This window comes from Sinohyriopsis cumingii, chromosome 15 (genome assembly GCF_028554795.1).
Source record: "Sinohyriopsis cumingii isolate HCF-2022 chromosome 15, ASM2855479v2, whole genome shotgun sequence".
Classification (NCBI taxonomy): Eukaryota; Metazoa; Mollusca; class Bivalvia; order Unionida; family Unionidae; genus Sinohyriopsis; species Sinohyriopsis cumingii.
This window is the reverse complement of record NC_142975.1, coordinates 47,400,151-47,422,888: the sequence shown is the minus strand read 5'-3', so window position 1 is coordinate 47,422,888 and position 22,738 is coordinate 47,400,151. Positions and strand designations below refer to the sequence as shown.

General features: G+C 35.7%; 1 protein-coding gene and 1 long non-coding RNA gene across 4 annotated transcripts in view; one reads left to right on the top strand and one right to left on the bottom strand.

Moving 5' to 3' along the window:
* LOC149781745 (kazrin-like) overlaps window positions 1–22,738 on the bottom strand; it is a 196,186-nt gene that overhangs the window by 151,803 nt on the left and 21,645 nt on the right. Inside the window, exon 1 of one of the 3 annotated variants that reach the window (XM_089935862.1) lies at window positions 12,573–12,892. The exons of the other annotated variants lie outside the window; for them this stretch is intronic. The gene's annotated coding sequence lies outside the window, so the exon portion shown is untranslated. Of the gene's footprint in view, window positions 1–12,572; window positions 12,893–22,738 lie in introns of those variants that run through there. 3 annotated transcript variants of the gene reach the window in all.
* LOC149781746 (uncharacterized) lies at window positions 12,656–13,670 on the top strand. Its single transcript, XR_016414779.1, has 2 exons — window positions 12,656–12,794; window positions 13,453–13,670. It is a non-coding gene; the product is annotated as an uncharacterized LOC149781746 (long non-coding RNA).

The following is a 22,738-nucleotide window of genomic DNA, read 5'->3' as shown; positions in this document are numbered from 1 at the left end:
TTTATTTAGCATTTCTGAGAAGAAATCATTTAAGGGTTTTAATTTTTTGGTAACACCTGCCACCTTTGACGACAGATAGGTACCGTCTAAATAAATTTGAAAGGTGTTCATGCCAAAATGTTTTCTATGCTTACCGTTTGTTTTAATTAGTAGCGGCTTCTCAATTATTATTAACATGCCCATTCCGGCCGATTGCCCACAGCAGCTCCCAGTTATGGGCACACATAAGCTATTTTTCAATGTAACAATCCACCCCCTAAACTACTCTTACAAGCAGAGGCGTAGCTATGATATTTTGCGCCCGGGGACGAACTATAAAATTGGCGCCCCAGCCCCCTCCCCGTTTAATCACATTTTTGAATATTACCCTTGTTTACTTATTATAATGTAACGTTGTAAGCCTCATTTTGGCGCCCCTGTACCTTGGCGCCCGGGGACATATGTACACCCCTGCCCCTTCCCCCCCCCCCCAGCTACGCCTCTGCTTACAAGTAAAGGTGCTAAGACCTACCTACCCCGCAAGCTCATTAACCAGGGCATGGATCTGAATTCCAAAAGAGTTGTGTACATATGTAGACCATCCCGAACATATCTGAAGATATAAAGTCTATATGTCAAATCGCGCAGAACTTGCACGGCATAACTCACAGACATACGTACACGTGCATGTACGAACAGGCAGGATAACATAACCTCCACCCCTTTCTTCAAAATACGTTGAGATGATTAATTGTTACACAGTTTGTGATAACCCTTCGAAAGGCATAGCCAGACAGCCTTATTCTGGATAATTGAGATGGCAACATAGAAATTACCGTCCTAGACCTCGCACATACTGCCTGTGCCTATGGTGTATACCAATGAGTGATTAGATTTTTTAAAGTTTCATTTAGTACCCTTGTTAGATACAAAATGCTAAACTGTCCTCCAAATTAACGCAATCCACTCCAAATTAAAAGAACTCTCCCCATAATTCTGTCTGCAGTTATAACTGGGAGGTTTTCTCTGCCATTGACAAGACATAATTTCCCTTGCATTATGTATAATGCTTCCCATAATTCTGTCTGCAGTCTTAATTGGGAGGTTTTCACTGCCATTGACAAGACATAATTTCCCTTGCATTATGTATAATGCTTTCTATAATTATGTCTGCAGTTCTAACTGGAAGGTTTTCTCTGCCATTGACAAGACATAATTTCCCTTGCATTATGTATAATGCTTTCTATAATTATGTCTGCAGTTCTAACTGGAAGGTTTTCTCTGCCATTGACAAGACATAATTTCCCTTGCATTATGTATAATGCTTCCCATAATTCTGTCTGTGGTCCTAACTGGAAGGTTTTCACTACCATTGACAAGACATAATTTCCCTTTCATTATGTATAATGCTTCCCATAATTCTGTCTGCAGTCCTAATTGGGAGGTTTTCACTGCCATTGACAAGACATAATTTCCCGTGCATTATGTATAATGCTTCCCATAATTCTGCCTGCAGTCCTAATTGGGAGGTTTTCACTGCCATTGACAAGACATAATTTCCCGTGCATTATGTATAATGCTTCCCATAATTCTGTCTGCAGTCCTAATTGGGAGGTTTTCATGCCATTGACAAGACATAACTTCCCTTTCATTATGTATAATGCTTCCCATAATTCTGTCTGCAGTCATAATTGGAAGGTTTTCACTGCCATTGACAAGACATAATTTCCCTTTCATTATGTATAATGCTTCCCATAATTCTGTCTGCAGTCATAATTGGAGGTTTTCACTGCCATTGACAAGACATAATTTCCCTTGCATGATGTATAATACAGCCTATGTCCCATGTAATCTTCTTTGCACTCTGTCATTAAACTTTGCTGATATCAATGAAAAAAAATTAACTAACTTTGGCTGAATTGATGCATAAATGCATTCTTTAACTGTTTCTCAAAATAAGAAATGAATAAAATGAAGTATGGTGAGTTTTCGGAACCCCATAATACCCTGTTCTCGATAGACACCGGCTAATACAAGAAACCCGCGATACAAAACTAGCAGTGTACAAGTGGAACTTACTAGATCTTCTTGCACAAATTATCCAAAAGACAGAATAATTAAAGATAACTGAGAAGGCAGTGAACAAATGTAACTCTAGCTATCTTCGCACAAAATGGCTGTGCCTTGTCTGTGTACAATTAAGTAACAAAAAGGAACTTGAAACTGCACTCTTATCGGCCACCAGGATCTGCGCCCAAACTATCAGTGAAAACGAAACACCATTTTTCTTAAAAACAGTATAAAAAAGGCGTCTTAACTAAAAAAATGTATAATATAAAAGGTGTCAACTGTTCCGCACTGTATATTCACTTCTCCAAAACGTCATAAATATACTTAACAGTATATGACAAGATCTTTAAATTGAAACCACACGATACGTATGCAGAGTATGGGAATAGCTCTGATTATTAGCGATAGTTTCGGAGTACCAGAAAAGAGTAAAATATTTGTGATTAAAACACAACTGAACAAAACGCGAACAAGATGCTCGAAAACGTTATTTGAAGTACAAATAATCACTTTCTAACAAATACGTTACCATTTTTCACGTTTCAATTGCTTGTTCAGACTTTTTTAAAAATTATGAGCAGACAGATTTCAGATTTAACAAGAATATTGTACGTAAAGCTGAATTTTAACATTTCAATGTTCAGAAAAGTTCAAAGTTTAAAAGGCAGGAAGTTGACATCTAATTTGCGAAGAAGCTCTCATTCAACAAAAGATTTGAACTGGAAAGCACACAAGATTTTACGACCGTTGGACTATATCTTTATGAGGGTTTTAAATCAGCCAATTAATTAATTAATTAATTAATTAATTAATTAATTAATTAATTAATTAAATAATCAATTCACGAATGAATCCTAACATGTGGAAACTAATAAATTAAAAAGCTTCCTCCCATACAACCACAAATCCCTCCCATTTCTTGGATGATTACAATTCAGTCACTCAGGTACTCAGATTTAAAGAATTAATAACGTTTACTTCCTTAATTATTGTCAACATGTTTTTATTTTGTAACTTCATGGTGTTTGTTTGGGTTTTTTTTGTAATCTTGTCATTGTATATGTTTTTATGTGTTGTCTAATATTGTAAAGTGCTTTCAGCTTCTAAATAGTATGCACAGTGCTAAATGCACATTTTATTTTTATTATTATTATTATTATTATTATTATTATTAATCTACTAATAACCCGGAAACAGTCATAGATCACATCCTGGGAATCAGTCTAATTTTAGACCTACCTCAATATAAAGTGACCTCACTAACAATGGGGTATGTGTATGGTTCCTCCTAACTGTGCTATTGCGAGGTAACATTGTATCAAGATGGATTTGCACTATATGGGTTATAAGAGCTTTATTTAGAAAACAGCACGAATGTATCTTGGTAGAATTTAATATTACATTTCATCAAAGTTAGCAAGAAAAAGTGGTAGGTCTTATATATCTGTATCTAGTATATACATTGCCTCAAAGTTGGCAAAAAAAGTAAGTGACAGGCCTCATATATGTTGGCAAAGAAAAAGTGGCAGGCCTCATATATGTTGGCAAAGACAACATGGCAGGCCTCAGATCTCTTGGCAAAGATAAAGTGGCATGCCTCAGATCTGTTGACAAGTATAAAGTGGCAGGCCTCAGATCTGTTCCTAGCTTATACGTTTCTAACTGCATGGCTCCGTACTAACAAATCAATAATACCATTAGTGAAATCCTGCAACTAATCTCTGCTGCATTTGTAAATAAGCAAAAATAAAAATTTGCTTTTCATAACACTCCCCAATTTCCTTATTTTCTGACTTAAGTTCTAATCAGATGTTTTCAGCATGTTACTTTCCAGATTTAAATAAAAAATCTCTACTCCAAGACTTCCTAAAGAGAGTTTTCCCCCACAGTAAACGCATGAACAGAGGTAACTAAAAACCACTTTTGTGAGTGAAAAAGAACTTCTTGCCCACACAAAAACTTTCATTCGGATTCTGTTCCTGACCTTAAGGTTACTGGATAGCTGATCACCCACAAAACATTACCTCTTGTTCCAAATGTTCTCAAGGTTACCTGCCAAGCAAAGTAAAAACTCTAGTGCCATATCTGTTTGTGATCAAGTAACGAGAGCCCTTGTCACCATATCTGTGTGATCAAGTTATGAGAGCCCTTTTCTGAGTAAGATGGCTAACACATGGATAAGAACATAATTTGAACTATTTAACTCGTACACCAGTGTGCACTTGTGCACCTTGATACCTTGATAAAATTTAAAATTTTATACATTACGGGGGGGGGGGGCGGGTATCTGGGCTAAAAGAAATGAGCAACATTGCCACTAAATTATTTCAAACTCAGAGCAGAATTCCACGTTTTCTCCAGTTACGTCTGAGACTCGTATTCGTTGGATCTATTTTCTAGAATGAGGGTCCGAGCCCCCATTCCCAGTCAACATAGGCTTAAAAAATACACAGCAACACTGCATGTATGAATGGAAATGTAATAACCGCTTAGTTACACAATACAACAAAAAGATATATTGTTGCCAACACTTTCTGCACATAACGTCTATCTCTACAAACATGCTACTATAGTACACACTGTACTAATCATATGGAAAATTGGGAACCAGTCTGGAAATGGGTGAACATAAAATTGAGTATATATTGGTTTGGCTGGCCAGGACTGGTTAATAATGTTAGTTACTGTTTTTTTTAGGGAAAAGAATCTTTTGAGAGCTTATTCTAGTTGTAACTGAAAAATAGATGACATTGTTTTACCGATGGAATTTGAGTCCTTTAACAGTCTTGAGTTGGTAAAACTGTTTAATGAAATTATCACTTGACTCTTTGGTGCGGAATTGAAAGCATGTTTCAAACACATGTTGGTCCAGAAAATGCCACGGCTCATGTCAATTTCTCTACAAAGAAGCTGATATCGAGGTTTCATCTATACTAATAAATATAAATTTGATCATGAGCTGTAACAAATTTAAAGTTATTGAATTTTTAATATCGTGATCATTGCACAGGTTTACTATGGACACTGAAATAGTACCTGGAGTCCATAAATGCCAATAGGTTTAACAGGTATAATAATGTTATTTTGGGATCCATTGTAATTCATTTACAATTTTAAGAAATATTAGTAGTTGTAATGCAATTAATGGAACTCAAAAGATAATTATATAATTGCCCATTGTCTCGAATGGGAAAATCTATGTCAAATGGCTCCTGAGGATTTGCATCTGCAATAAATAGTAACATTGTTATAAGTGGCTGAGCTCAAATGGAATTAGATAGTAACATTGTTAGCTTTGACCTCAATGGTATTGTAGCCTCAACTTATATAAGCCTTAAAGGATTGAAAGTTTACAGCCATTTTGTTCTCAATAATAAAAAAAAGTCCAAACAGTTTCTTATTCCAAACACCAGCATGTCTAAGAAAAAACTTGGCTAACACAAAACAAGGATGCAAACAAACAAACACACAATATTTAAACATGAACGTATTTACAAGGGCGACAACTTGACTTGCAATGATCTAAGGCACTGTCGTTTAGCCATTGAATTTGATGCATTCTGTTTCCGAAATAAAACCAAAAGATAGCCATACTGTTCACAAAATCATCAAATTCATTGTCACGATCAAAACAAGTTACTAAATGTTTTAAGGGAAATCAAAGACTGCCATGACGAAGAAAATAATGCGCACAATACTGTCAACACATCGCTAAATCAGATCCGTGTCATCTCGCATTACTGAATTGAGCTGATGCAACGTTCCTTCCTATAAAATTAATGGTGTCATCTTCCACAGGGGGTAATCCGTAAGAATCAAAATAGTCCACACTATGGTCGTTAAGAAAGTAGACGGCTAACCAATGGGTTCCTGTCAAACACTATCGTCGGTGTAGATGACACAGTCTTTGAAATCTTTAGGTGTAGGGTGGAGACGTTCATCTTTAGCATGCACCACATCCAAGACGCTAACGATACATGACACCGAACTGCCATGTGGCTTCTAACGGTGTCAAAGAATTATATTCGATTTTGGATCGTAGTCCAGGGCAATTGTCAAGGAGTGGAGGTTTACTTACAAAAAAGGGGCCGTTATAGCTCTACAAATACACCCAGAAAGCTGTCCCTAAACTGTCCTTTATATTTGGATAATTATTATGGACAAATTAGGCTCAGACTTACGTATGATTTATTTAAACACATAATTTTATCAACGGCAACCAAGAGGAGTTCCCATGACTGGGGGTGGTGGTACATCCTCCCATTCCCACCCACACCTACTTAATCCGGTCATGGCTAAACATGCTCCATGGGGACGGGACTACATATAGCAAACCTGGGCCTCTAGTAGCCGATTGGTCTAAAGCGTTGCGGATCACCACCATCTCACCTCTGCGTGGATTCGAGTCCGTGTTCAGTCAATGTGGGTATGTGAGAAAGCTTACCAGTAGCTTCTCGTGTATTGGTGGTTCTTTCCGTGGTTTTCCCGGGTTCTTCCTCCACCATTTATACTGGCCGCCATATATATATATATATATATATATATATATATATATATATATATATATATATATATATATATATATATATATATCCTATCTTGTGCTGAAAAATGGCCTTAAACCCTACAACAACAACATGTAGTAAACAAAATTTATCCTTAGACTGCAATTCTGAATAGCCCAAAAACTAATAGTATTTATTGGTATTTTTAGGGATCATACCTACAATGCAATTACATTAATTATTTTATCTCAGTTAAAGAGCTGACTAACGTAACTGATGCCCACATTATACCTTTATATTTATCCCCCATAACATCCAAAATAACAAAGCATCTCTACCTCTAATCTGTTTGTACCTCTCTCTCTCTCTCTCTCTCTCTCTCTCTCTCAAATGAATGAAGACTTTTATGATAGAAGTTACAATCTTTATTGTTTAAAAAATCTTTAAACTTTAAAGCTTTTCTTACCTAATTTAGAGCTCTCTCTCTCTCTCTCTCTCTCTCTGGGTTAAGTGGGTGGGTGGGTGAAAGTGTTATACAGTTGGGTAATAAATTTAGACAACCTTACTGTCAAGACAAGCTATCTGATAGTCACACTAGTACGGTTGTTATAGTCAGCAGCATGTGCCGTTGTACAGAATAGTTTTATATGATGCATGAATAGTTGCTGTTTTACTTAATACAGTTTATATTTTCATTGAAATCTGCATAATAGAACTCTTGAGGATGAATCATATATGTATTTTAAACAAATATTGGTACTGCAATACCAGTACTTTTATGATTACATAAGGCACAGCAACTACGCTGCCAGTGATGTTTTACTAATGTGTATTCGTTGTAAAATAATCAGTTAAACTGCATAGTGCAGAGACATCGCAATCCAAGTTCTTTCGGCACGACCATTCCTTATCTTTAAAGGTGGGTAAGGGGAAATTTATCTTTGGTAAACAATAAAGAACAACTATTGTAATCCCTATACCAAATTGCGTGTTTTGTTTGCGATTGATCTGAAAGCGATGTTTGAAAAGGGGTTAAGTCTGTTTGCGTGGATAAGTGAGTCATCGAACAGAAATGCTATATTACACTAACACGTTTTCAAGAAATACCACAATCGGAAGAATTTTTCCGAACAGCGAACCTCAAATTAATGGAAGAGGTGACATTTTTAATTTTATAAGGGTAGGGGGAGGCAATAAAAAAAACGTAAAAAAGAAGACGCGAGTAGCATAATGCACGAGGGAGTTTTAATGTATTTTCCATTTTTAAAATCAATCCAAATGAAAATTGCTATTTTGTTCACGCTTTTAATGGGATACATATTTGAAGGTTTGTGTTACGAAATAACCACAAGGAAATCAATGAAACGTGGATCCGGCTTCACCTGTACAGTCTAAGACCCAAGAATTGGCATATCCGTGTAGAGACGGACCACTTCACTTTACCTGAGCGATTCTCTGAACTTCTATTGAATGAGTATATTTTTTTATTTGTTCTTCCTCTGAATAATTTCTTCAGCTAATATAATGGATATATAATGGATATAGTTAGTTATTTTATTCAACGAGTAAGAATTTTTTCAACCTATTTGAGGGCCAGAAATCGTTTCAAAATAATTCCTACGTATCCCTACCACCACCCCAAACCGAAAATGAGATAGTCCAGCCTTATGAACTGTAGATGATTATAACCATAGTTTACACTGTGGTTGTTAGCATACTTGATAAATGTGAATGCACACATCAAAACTGCATGGCCATATATGCAGCAGTGTCAAGGAAACTAAACAACAAGCCATAGAACGCGGGACGTACTTTTTGCATGGGACAACTTCCATTGTCAAAACGTCAGTTTCAGAGATGCGCAGTTTTTGGACGTTGTCAAGCTCTTTAATTTCGGAGGTAAATGAATCCTGCATATAGTCCGCAATCCTATAATAGCTATATAGAAGTTTGCATCACTACTGTTGTCTGAAGAAGAAAAAGTACTCGCGCACGCGAAACATGTGGCCGTGTTAGCAAAGAAACTCGTTTGGTTTGAAACGCGAAAACGACAAATGTCAGTGACCCCCTGGCGACAAAACAGGTTAGAAATTGTGAATGAAATCACAAAGTTTTGTCCATTTTTGTTTATATCATTAAGACTTTGCACTTTAAAAATCGGATGGGCTGGAGGAACAAAAGTGGGAAGGATAATCAAATATTTCGAAACACACCATTGCTTTTTTGTTAGATTGTACGGCAAGTACCCGGCAAGAGTATATAATCCTGCTGTGATGGTAAACCTTTTTTTTTTGTGTGCAACGCTTAAGAAAGTCAATCTAACACGGAAGTGCTCTTTTTTCTTCAAGAAATAAAATACACCCACACATACCCCCTCTAGCGAGGCTCTGCAGTCTTCTAATTACTGATCTGACCAGTTAACTGGATCACTGTGTATGTCAAAAATCGAAGTGCGACTCCTAAAATACTATTTAAAAGCAACTTGCGATACTTAATTTCTTTATTTGGATATATTTGAATGGTCTACTATTTATGCCAAACACTTTTAGGAAAAAAAGTCAAAGTCCGTGTGCTACATTGTTGAGCAAGAATTTTTTGCTGTTTGTCTTTTGTTTTCCCTTAAATGAGGAAATCAATCCGTGTCAAATATCCAAACTATGTCTGGCCTTACAAAAACACTGGGATTGCCACGACTGTAAAACACAAAAACCATGGCAGTTTTTGTTAATTGGAATGTGCATTGTTTCGAAGCTAGCACAATTTGTAAACTGGTTTCATTTTGGTGTCAACACAATCTGCGCCATGATTCGCACAATAAATTGTCCAAACATGTCAACAGTGTCCTTCTTTCAAAATCCTTCAAAGATTTATGGCAAGTAAAATGACGCGAATCATCACTTACACTAATTAAAGCATAGGTTAATTAATAAATGAAAATAGGAACAACACATACATGTTTTGTTGTCACCAAATTAAAAAAAAACCTACAAAGTATTAATGTGTTGCAAATATACCTTTTAAATAATGCAGCTGTCGTGTATTCTCGAATTATCAGAGGGATAATCAGTTGCCTCTGAGCTTAGCAACCGTCCAAACAATCCCAGCAACTATGGAGGGGGTGGTGGCAGTGTGGTCCGAATTCCTATCAAACAAGTTTGTTCTGTTGGTCGGGAGCCCAAGAAATAGGTCATGATGTGGGAAGAATGTAACAAGAATGTATTGTTATACCACTGAATATTTCATACATGCTCTAGTTGGTGTTAGAATCAATTACAACATTGTATACAAAATTAAGTAGATACAATCTGTCAGTGAATTCTGTCTCACGAACATATGTTTACCAGCAAATCAATCAAAGTAATAATAAGAAGAAGAAGAAGAAGAAAAAGAAGAAGAAGAAGAGATGCTTCATTTTGGTGTAATCATATTCAACCATATAGAGAAATGAAACCCAATGCTTTATATCTTTAAAGCACGAAACATTACAGTTTAGGAAACTATAATCCTGAAACTCTAGTGTCACGTGGGTTCGAGTTTCGACTCAGCTAACGTAGGTATGTGACAAAGCTTGCCAGTAGTTTCCCATGTGTCGGTAGTTTTCCCCGGGCCCATCCCGGGTTCTTCTTCCACCAAATATATTGGTTGATGTGTCCAGTCTACCACGTGCTGAGAACTATCGTTAAACCCACAAAACCAAACCTTTATAACTATCGCGTCTTACTGCGAGACTCGTCTACCACCGAGCTGCGAGCCTAAAATGACTATAATTAAAGCAAGCATGCCATTTCTAAACTAATCGACTTCGTTATTACGCCAGCTAATTACACCATGCCTTGTTTTTTTTTTTTGTTTTTTTTTTTTGTTTTTTTTAATGATTGAAATGATTGTATTCCTATCATTTGCGGCTTTCACCATCGGTATGAAAAGCCAATTTTATGTGGAAATCTTGAAATTTCCTCAAATATCCCGCACAAGAGATTACTTGATAACGAACTCATAACAAATAAATCTTTGCACGTTTAATTTCAGTATTATAAATAACTCAATTTTCATTTGAGATTTAGACTTCGACATCCTAAAAAAGCAAACTTTCACTTTAAGTAAAAATGAAAATGAAAGATAACAAGAAAGTAGTTCGTATACAGAGTAACGTCCCATTAGTCTCATTAAAATCGACCGAACACAGGATAATGGATTTACGCTTTTTTAATCAATCAATCAGTTTAAGTAGTTTTAGTCATTAAATTGTCTGTAGTCTATATTTAATAGTACTTACCTTTATTTTCTACCTCATATAATTCAACTTGCTTTACTTGATCTTAATGATCGACGACGATAACTTATTTTACCATGATGGTTCTAATGCCATAGCGCATACTGATAAAAATTGGTTGTAAAGAGTCTGGTGTGTGTGTGTGTGTGTGTGTGTGTGTGTGTGTGAGAGAGAGAGAGAGAGAGATTATATGTGAAATATACACGCCTGATACTTGGAAGCGAGCAGAGAGCTGAATATTCCCGCATAAAGAACACATTTACTACTAAACAAGTTTGTTCTTAGAAATTCTCGGTCGGAACCCAATAGTCCATTGTAACTGATATTTCTTTTGGTTTAATGGCTTTTAACACCCTATTGGCTAAACCACGCCGAGGGCATGGGAGCTAAGTGCCTTTCGCAAAGACACGCAGAGGCATCCGATCAACGTTGGCTTGAGCGGATATCGAACACGCGACAACTGGATTACGGAGTCCAATTCTCTGTACCGTTGAGTTACCTGTCTCCCTGTATAACGCATATCAGTATAAAAATAAGTGACTGTCACACACACACACACACACACACACACACATACACAATTAATGCTACATTTATCTGCTACTAACTTTGGACGAACTATACAACCAGAAGGGAAAAATGTTTTTCATTGGTACACAAACATGGCAGGGTATACATGCATGAAGCACACAATTTAATAGTGCATTTTTTAAAAATTATCCTACCACTATCAGAAAGAAAAATCAACAGTAACGTGCATGGTGAATACTCAAATTCAACCATTATTGGGAAATCAAAATTCAACCATTCAACCATTAGTCAGAAATTAAACTCCTGATGTGTATCTATACTATGGGTGCACATGTATGATAATGGGCACTTCTAGTAAACTTAATCCAGCCTTGTCACCTCAAGATCACGTTACTTACACAATTTTTATGTCAAAAGATTAGCTCATAATAAATCAGTTTTTAACAAATCAAACCATAATGATACCGTTGTTTGTATTGAACCCTGATTCCCAAAGAAAACAAGGTAAACTTCTTTTTTAAGCATAAATAAGCTTAAAGAAATGTGTGTGACCAGTTTTTATTTGCTTTATTTATTTCAATTTTTGTTAGGTCACTGGACATTTGAAAGAGTCACGCTTGGTCTAAGAACGTTAGTTACATCAGTTTTATTCAGTCATTATATTTTCAGAATTATTAATTTGTCATTTTACATGGAGAACCCTAATGAATGGGTTAGATTTTATGAAATTTTGGCACTGTATTGCTTGACATAGTACATGTTGTAACCGAAGTGAAACATCAAATTCTACAATTTGTTGGGAATTCGTTTAGATAATAAGTCATTAAAATATATCTTAGTTAAAAAAAGAAATTACCTATTAGATCGAACAGAGAATCCTAGAACTGCATTGTTACCAAAACGAACCTTCAAAATTGCACCCAAAAATCAAGCGGCTTTATATCAAACTATATTTTATATTAAAAGGGATTATTATACACAGGTAGATTATCAGCAAACAATGACAAATCACATATCTAATTGCAATGTATACGTACCTTTTTTACGTTAAGATAAACTCCATGTCAGCACATTATATGTGATTTAAGAAGAACCAGATCAAGTTTGTATACATGTATTAACAGCTGATAAAATGACAGTCGATTTACCTAAATTACCCCCTCTGGCACAAGTATACTTTTACAACCACAATCATACCGTTGTCCTCTATTTACCTGTGGTCAGAACGGTTTGTCCAAAGGCTGTTAACAGGTGGATCTAAACCCGCAAATGGTCAAGATAAATGGATACATCATTTCTGTGTCTGTAAACACGTTTAACAAGGACGGTAGGAGTTGTGCCGGCAGTACGGGTAGACTGAATGAATTGGCGACAAAACACACAATGCCCTTAGGTCCCCTAACTGCACAATATCTAATGTAGGCTGGGATCGACAGGTAATGAGTCTCGCGCTTGTATTTATTACTTGTACTTGATCACAGGTAGACAATGCCACCAAACGAGTCGGGCAGGGCTAATCTTTCACGATTTTATCTCATTGATTTTGATGATAATGAACCGATTAGGAAGGAGTTCAAAGTAATAGTAGTATAAATATTCCTAATGTAAAGGGTTCAAAGTAATAGTTTATACCTATACATTACTCATAATGTTTATTTAAAGTATAATGTAGATTACAATAAAATAGGATTTTTACCATGAAGAAATAATAAAAAGTAAATATTAATTGACCAAAGAGAGACAGTTCGCCGAAAAGTTTCATTTTTAACAAATTAGATGTTACACCTGGTAAATACTTAACGGAGGGTATGTCATTTTAAATTGATCAGTCATATGCCTTTTGTTAGATTGATAAATATATTACGGTACGTTCTCATAGCCTATCTTATTTTACTCACTACTGCATGCCATACTCGTGACTAGTAGTGTACAGGCTGATTACACTTTGAAGTATTGTATAGAGCGGTTTTCGTCCCGCAAGATACATTCAGGCACATGAATCCTGTCTGCTATCACCTGATAATGCCTTAATACATGAATATAGGATTATACGTGTACTGTGCATTGCTTCAAATATATCTTTTTTCCTTTCAGAAAATGGACTATCTTATTCGAATGAGAGAATTTCGTGTATGTGCTGTGTTTGTGGAACCGCTAAATAGTACTAACCAAGGTCCATCAGCCTGCACGCACCATGTTGGATAAAAATCCGCCCACTGCAACACTTGACGATGCAGTCATCAACGTGTATATTTACAGCCATAATATGACGGATAGATTGCAAGTAAAATATTTGCATTATAAATATTTCATCATGTGTTTTCGTTCATTTATTTTCAGGCCCACCCACACTCCAATTGTAAATGAAAATCAATACAACTCAACACCTCGACATCATTACATACATATCATTAGCAAACAAAATCGAGGCGATGACAGTAGTGGGGTTCATCCTGACTATAAACAAATATTTTAAAATTCAATTAATAGACCGTTTTCATGCAAACTTTAAAACTTAAAACATTCAAAAATCTTTGGCTAAAATTGCTTAGTGTGAGAAATACCAAGCAGGTGTCCATACAGAGTTACTTACAGTAACACAACTGCTCATCACAGAAACGTGGATACCCTTTGTGAATTCAAGATTTTCAAGCACGTATTTCATATTTTAATAATACTAATTTCGTAGAACTTATAAAGTGTCGTCGTATGAGTAGAATTCTATTGTATATATTATTGTTTATTGTGCAAAATGAAGTCCGTAATACGTACTTAATAAGGGGGCGGCATGGGGAACTTGCACAGAAAATCTCTATTCATAGTCTAAAATCTGACCAATACACATTTCTTAGGTGTAAAGCAACTGTGCAAAACGTAGAATTTGCTCAAGGTTATTTCGTTCGATTGTTATCTTATATGTTTACCTACGTGGATTAATATAGGGGAGAGGGTGTTGTTGCAGATGAGATGTCAAACTTCTTGGCAAGTTGTCCATGTTGGTAAGTGAAGTGTGTATGTAGATATATACAAGAACTATAATAACAAAATGTTGATGACATGACGTTGTATATCATTTAGTTGTAACAAATGATCCATTTTAGATTATTTAAAGTTACGTACAACGAAAATTTGACCAAAAAAACTCACATTCATCTCGGATATTAACTCATGATCGAGATATTATTTTCACTGTATCTCAAGTCGTATATAATATCATGTGCCATTTTATTGAGAAAATCTAACATGATGATACGAAAGAGAGAAAAACAATTGCACAAGTTTCATATTTATCTTAAGGCTCTGCTCTACAGTTTCATATTTTTAAGGGGATTGGTTTTTACTGCGAAGAATTTACCAGGTTTTCATAACTATTTAAAACGGACTTTGTATATCTTAGGAATTGTAAAAATAACTTTTTATTACCTATATTTTGGTATGTGACTGAAGGGTTTGTTTGTGTCATAGAGTATACAACTTGGCCTTACTTCGGATGTGCATCTCTCAAAATACTGCTAGCTCCGCTTAGTAATGTTTGCTTCATGAACTTCAGATGTAAATTGAGAGAGAGAGAGAGAGAGAGAGAGAGAGAGTTATGTGTTTAGGCCCTCATAAACAGTAACAAGAAAAGAGTGAAGACAACAAGCTTAGTAAAATTTAACAAATAATTTATTTCCCTAGAAAAACAAGGTAAAATGAGGAAAAGAACTTACAGTTTTAAGAATCAAATTCAAAACTAATCCAAGAATAATCCAAAAATTAAAAATTAAAAGTCCTAGTAATAAAATGTTCTAATGAATTTGTGTTCGAATCCCGACGAAAATCCAAAATGGAAGGCGATGACGTATACTGTAGCCAGTATAGGACTGATGTGTCAACAGTTCTTTGTTGAACCAAAGAAAATAATATTCCGGTGTGTGAATTCCGAAAAAAAATTCAATAAACGTCTTTGTCCAAGAATTCAGTATCAGCACTAAAATATTATCCAGGGCAAAGAATTAGTCTCTTAAAATCCAAATACTCTGAGGAAAAATTAAAATGTAATTCCAACTGGTCACAACAGAAAAAACAATTTGATATCTAAGCGTTTAAAAGCCCAACTGCGATTATTTCTCAAAACATCGGTATTGCACATAGCTACTGCGCAAAACACATGCCCCTATGAGGGTCACGTGATCACTTTCCAGAACAAGGGAGAAGCTTTACATGACGTACTCCCAGGACAGCCTCGATTTCGCTCTTTAAATCACACATTAAGAATGAATTAAAAAAATAAGTAGTTGTTTACTCAGCTGTTACTAATTTTAATTCAAGGCAGGAACTAGGTCAGCAGAAAGATACAAAGTTCTATTTTTAGCTGTTTACGAAAAACAGTCAGGTCAAACTAATTTCTGGAAAAAGTCAAATTCCAGTAAACAAAATTACATTACTATAACATGTAATGGAATTTTAAAAAATTAAATCTAACAAACAAACAACTGAATTAAATCTAATAATTTTTTTTAAAAAAAAACTATACATAACAGATAGATAATAAAACTAACCGATAAATATTTTTAGCCTTCTTATAATGTATAACCATGTATTGCACTTTTAGAAGTTAGTATTTTCTACTCTAGAAACTTTATTTTTCGATGTTCATTAACCGCTAGTGTGCTTTGATAAAGTTCAATGTCATTTTTCGAGCACACAGAAATTGTCATGTCGCTCGGTTAATGCCTTTGGCAACACGTTGTTTCCCTAATACCACAGATAAAAGAAATTTCATTTTCATTACACGAAAGCAGAAAGTAGCGTAAAGGCATGCCAACATTCTCTCTATTGTGATTACTGCAAATACATTGAACTTTCAGACAGATACGCGATACCAGCAAAAATCGTTCAAATGTTGTACAAAAATCTCGAAAATATTAAAACTGAAGTCGGTAAATGTTTATTAAAACAATTAAGGAACAGGTACTTGTCAACATATTTATTCATAAAAGAATTAAAAGCGTGCCGCTGTCGCTGCAACCAGAAAATGCAAGATTTGTCACAGAAAGCACATGACAACGCGATACCGTTCCGATGGCCTAAGTCTTGGATGCGAGAGGTCGAGGGTTCGAACCCCAAGCGATTCATGCATTAGACTTACAAAAATGGTACTAGTAGGTGCCTCGCTTGGCGCTCAGCATTAAGAGATTAGATTTAGGACTGGTCAGCCTGGTATCAGGATAATGTGACTGGGTGGGACATGATGCTACTTGTCTGCGGCCTGATGTCCAGTGCTAGACATGACTAGGAACTTCCACACTGCAGACGTCGTAGCGATATGACTGGACAATTATTAAAAGCTACGTTAAAAATCCAACACACACGCACGCACACACACACACACACACACACACACACACACCACGCACACACATACACACATCAACGCGCGTTTCGTTGGTATCACGTAACTATTGGGCCTCTGATACTAGCGACATGTTTGTTGCGAGAATTTGATAGTCACGTGACTCGCAATGCAAAATGGAGATTACTAGGTCATATGGACATAAAATACAATTAATTTTACTATATGTTCTCTACATTTGTTTCTCAGTACTGACCTTTTTACTGTGTGACAATTCAAATCATATGTTAATCTAAAATACCTTCAAAGATGACTTTACGGTGAAGTTCTTGTCACAGGTTGACCTGCTCTTTTTTGAGATGCTGGACGGTCAACAGAGCAACAGAGCAACATGTAAACAGAACACAGATTTCACTTCCGGATCATCACCATGGCCTTATTACTCATTGTGCACTGTCGCCGAAATACACATGGACAACCACACCCTGAGCTCATATTCTCAAGATTAAACAATTACCTTTAAATCCCTACCAAACAAGCATAAATAAAACTCTTCTATCACCACCAAAATCGGAGAGGAAAAAATGTTCTAAAAATAGACTAGAACTACATTCGTGGGTACCGGTACTGAACTGGAAATACTAATTGTGACCCGATTCCATATGAACGCTGTAGTTTCGTCTCGTCTTTCATTGGATTAAAAGACAACAAATGGGATGCTGGCAATTCCGAAGATAAATCATATTCCTATCCATTTAACGCAGGTAGATTTCGATGTAAAGTCGTTCAAGTTTGCCTGGTCTGGTAGTAAGTCGACACCTTATGCCGACAATACGCGGATTCAGCAAATTCCAACTTTGGATAACACATACACTCTGTCCTCAAACCCAAACATGCATTTAAATATATCTAAATTTGGGTGGGAAAGAACAGAGGAAACTCGGATTACAATTACTGTACAAATTCAGCTCTTTGGCATTTGGTACAAATAACTAGTCTACCTCCCTGAAAGGCAGAATCTTTATCGAAAGTGAACTAAATTTTTATTTGACAATCCTTTATTTCTACATAAAGCTTCCTTTTCTTATCAATTTTGTGTGGTTTCTATCTTGGATCTTATTTCAAGGGCACTCTTTCTAAGTGTCTTGATAACACACAGCACATGAGAATTAGTTTTCCAGCTATGTGGGTGATCAGTTACCGATCCTTTAACTCTCATGTAATTTATCTGTCCAATAACCCGACGCACCTGCTCGGGTACAAACATCACCTCATAATTAAGGTTGATGTCTTAGCAGTCTTACATAACAAGTATTTAGAAGGGCACTCAGGTTGAATAAAGACTACCGCTATATCTGGAGCATGTGCGGGGGGGGGGGGTAACCATGGTAGTTTCATCACATAAGCCGTTTCGAAGACTCACGAGAAATTAAAAACTAGTGTGCATTGTATTTCAAATTGCTCTAGAGTGTATTGAAGATTGAAGCAGACCCGTTTCAATACAGTTTGATTTTCATAACAATCCCCTTCATATTTAAAGGAAATTATGTGTGTGTGTGTGTGATTTGGATTGTTAACGTAGCTTTTAACAATTTTTCAGTCCTATCGCTATGATGTCTGCAATGTGGTAGTTTATAGCACTGTGATATCATGGAGAGCGCCTAGCGAAGCAACTGCTAACATAATTCTTTATTTTAAAGGTAGTATTTCGTATGACTCGGCTGGGGTTCTAACCCGCCACCTCCTGCATCCCAGGTGTAAAATAAATAAATATATGTTTAATTGTGTGTAATAAATATAAAGCAATGTAACATACATAAATATATGAATATTAGTGTGTAATAAATATAAAGCTAAAGTTATGATTCCATAAATTTAGGTCATATCATAAGTAAATTTAGAAAGTTCGTCCATTTTGGGATTATCTGAGGAAAAAAAGAAACCCTCACGGTTATTCAATGTTTTATCATCATAATATCCTAAAACATGTTATGGGTGACTGAGGTTTTGGAACATTTGCCAAAATGCTAAATATTAATATATTTCTAGTTAATATTTCTTCAATAAAGGGTTGCTCAGACAACCTATTCTTTGTTAGTTTCCTTTAAGTAAGATTTGCTCATACAACAGATATTATTTTGATCGTTTATGTTACTTAGATCTTAACTGTTATTATAAGCCGTCTGACTTTCTGTAATCTGATTGGTTGAATCGCCACCACCCTGACTTAGCAAATAAAAGTGCTGCAACATTACAACGCCTCTCCTGATTACTATGGCCAGTGTTGCCGTTTGGAACATGCTCTAGTCTGCATCATAAAGCACTATTCAGCCCCACACCGCCACTAGTCTGTCCATTGTGCGCCTAATATGAAGATCAAAGATCTATACAACAACGAGTAGAGAGTAAATACAATTTATCCGCATCTTTAATCCTTATTTTTGTTGTTGTTGTGATAGTATGTATGTATGTATGTATGTGTATATGTATGTATGTATGTATGTATGTATGTATGTATGTATGTATGTATGTATGTATACATGAGGGGTTAATATGAAATAATATATATCATACATATTACTACCTTTTAACTTCCTACATTTTTATGCAATCGATGTGACCTTTTTCTAATTTTACCTTCAGATGGCACCAAATAGCAACTTCTTTGCTGAACTGCCGTAAAATTTAGAACATAACATGTTTACGTACATACATGCATGCATGCATGCATGCATACATACATACATACATACATATTACTCATTTTTAAACCATTGACAAATAATCTAAGGGACCCTGGTGCTTTACAATTTCAACGTCTAAATATTTAAACAACATGCGTCAAAATCCTCTAATACTAGTAAATGTACCGTCAACAGATAATTCAGTTGCGAATGTTTGCCAAAACTACTACTGCTGCTGCTACTACTACTACTACTACTACTACCACTACTACAACAACACCAACTACTACTACTACTAACAACAGCAACAACAACAATAATAATAATAATAATAATAATAACATCCAAATTACAGACTCGTATGAAACAAACATGATACAACAATGAAACATAACAATTCTAGGATTAACATACTGACTGTCCAATTTATAGATTCTGCATGAAAAAAGTCGATCGCTTCTGTTAACGATATCTTGATCTACTTTCATCGTCCGCGCTGAAACACAAATACTCTACATGAGATTATTCAAAGCAGTATCGATCTGATTGGTTTCTATCTTTGTGAGAATAACGAGATAATTCAAAGCAGTATCGATCTGATTTGTTCCTATCATTGTGAGAATAATATTAGACTTTTCAGATAAGGAAGAACTAACATTTTTGGACAAATATTTTTTGTCTTTCATTCCATATATCTGTCTCTTGGATGAATACTTTATTTTCATATGTAATGTTAATGGGATCAGCTACACCAAAGTGAAAGTTATTGGTCCAAATCATCGTTCCGAGCCAATAAAACTAGATAATATTGACGTTTTATCATAATATGAGCCATGTAGTTTCTCCCTGGAATTGAGAAACCCGTCCATTTTTCAAACGTATAAATTAATCCGCTGTTGATCAGCGACATCTGTGGGTCAAGAGATTTCAGTCGAAAGCTGGAACACAAAATATGTTGACGTTACCGTTGTAAATAGAAAAAGTCAACTCCACGCAATGTCTGATTCAGTAGGCGATTTTTATAAGATAAGCTATTCTTATTTTGAGTTTGAATTGAATCAGTACTCGGCACAGCATTTACAAATATTGTTCTCTGTAAAGGCACAATTGAAGTACATTATATTTTACAAGTCCGTGTCGTGTGCTTACCGATTAATCAGGAAAATCCGCAGCAGCTAGTTTGCTTTCGCCCAGATGTTTCCCTTTAAAGTATCACAGCACCCCAGTTGGTAACCAGTTTTCACCCGAGCCTTATTTTTATCTAATGCACACCGTTTGTTCGCAGATCCGCTTATAAACGCGGGCCTGCCTCTCTTCATTCCCTTTTGAATCAATTTGTCCAACACGTGCGAATCTTTTGTCACTGGATTGGATTTCGTCGAATGTATCACATCACTACGCTTGGATCACTCACGAAAAAGAACGGAATTACGAGTGACATTGGGAACTGAATTAAGGGGCTGTGCCTCTTAATTTTAAACGGAATATCTGAACTCATTTTAAACCTAACATCATGATTATTTCAAAGAACTGTTGGGTTTGTGGAGGGTGGGGGTTGACGAAGCATTTTCGTTCTTCCAAACTTTTAGTTAGATGGGAAGAAGAGTGAAAAATATTAATAAAAAGGGCTGCATTAGCCCACTTTTCGTATTTTTGTAGCCCTTGTCCCTAAATCTACATCCCCAACACAGGCTAAAAATCAGGTTCTGTGGAGGTAAAGGCATTGAAATCTCCACCAATAGTAAATGTCTGGTTTGTATGCATAATTATATAGTGTGCCGATTCGTTTCCAATAATGTTCTGGTCACATATATACTACACCAAAAAATAGGTCTTCGTGAACAGTTTGTACATGAGGAGAATTTTATCCAGACAATATATTTTTTAAAATTTATATTAAAATTGATAGATATGGAAACTGTGCCTTATATGTTCTATTACATGGACAACGACAACTCCAGAATAACATTTTGAATTAATCTCTTTTCTCTGATATTTATGTAACATGTCTCGACCAGTGTATAAATATCCAAATCACTTATACAACTGATACTTATGTAACATGTCAGCATGGACCCAAGTCTCGACCAGTGTATAAATATCAAACTCACTTATGTAACTGATACTTATGTAACATGTCAGCATGGACTCAAGTCTCGACCAGTGTATAAATATCAAAACCTATTGCACAACTGATACTTATGTAACATGTCACCATGGACCCAAGTCTCGACCAGTGTATAAATATCAAAACCATTTACACAACTGATACTTATGTAACATGTTAGCATGGACACAAGTCTCGTCCAGTGTATAAATATCAAACTCACTTATATAACTGATACCTATGTAACATGTCAGCATGGACTCAAGTCTCGACCAGTGTATAAATATCAAAACCTATTGCACAACTGATACTTATGTAACATGTCAGCATGGACTCAAGTCTCGACCAGTGCATAAATATCAAAACCATTTACACAACTGATACTTATGTAACATGTTAGCATGGACACAAGTCTCGACCAGTGTATAAATATCAAACTCACTTATGTAACTGATACTTATGTAACATGTCAGCATGGACTCAAGTCTCGACCAGTGTATAAATATCAAAACCTATTGCACAACTGATACTTATGTAACATGTTAGCATGGACCCAAGTCTCGACCAGTGTATAAATATCAAAACCATTTACACAACTGATACTTATGTAACATGTTAGCATGGACACAAGTCTCGACCAGCGTATAAATATCAAAATCACTTATATAACTGATACCTATGTAACATGTCAGCATGGACTCAAGTCTCGACCAGTGTATAAATATCAAAACCTATTACACAACTGATACTTATGTAACATGTTAGCATGGACCCAAGTCTCGACCAGTGTATAAATATCAAAACCATTTACACAACTGATACGTATGTAACATGTCAGCATGGACCCAAGTCTCGACCAGTGTATAAATATCAAAACCATTTACACAACTGATACTTATGTAACATGTCAGCATGGACTCAAGTCTCGACCAGTGTATAAATATCAAAACCTATTACACAACTGATACTTATGTAACATGTCAGCATGGGCCCAAGTCTCGACCAGTGTATAAATATCAAAATCACTTATATAACTGATACTTATGTAACATGTCAGCATGGGCCCAAGTCTCGACCAGTGTATAAATATCAAACTCACTTATGTAACTGATACTTATGTAACATGTCAGCATGGACCCAACTCTCGACCAGTGTATAAATATCAAACTCACTTATATAACTGATACTTATGTAACATGTCAGCATGGACTCAAGTCTCGACCAGTGTATAAATATCAAAACCTATTACACAAC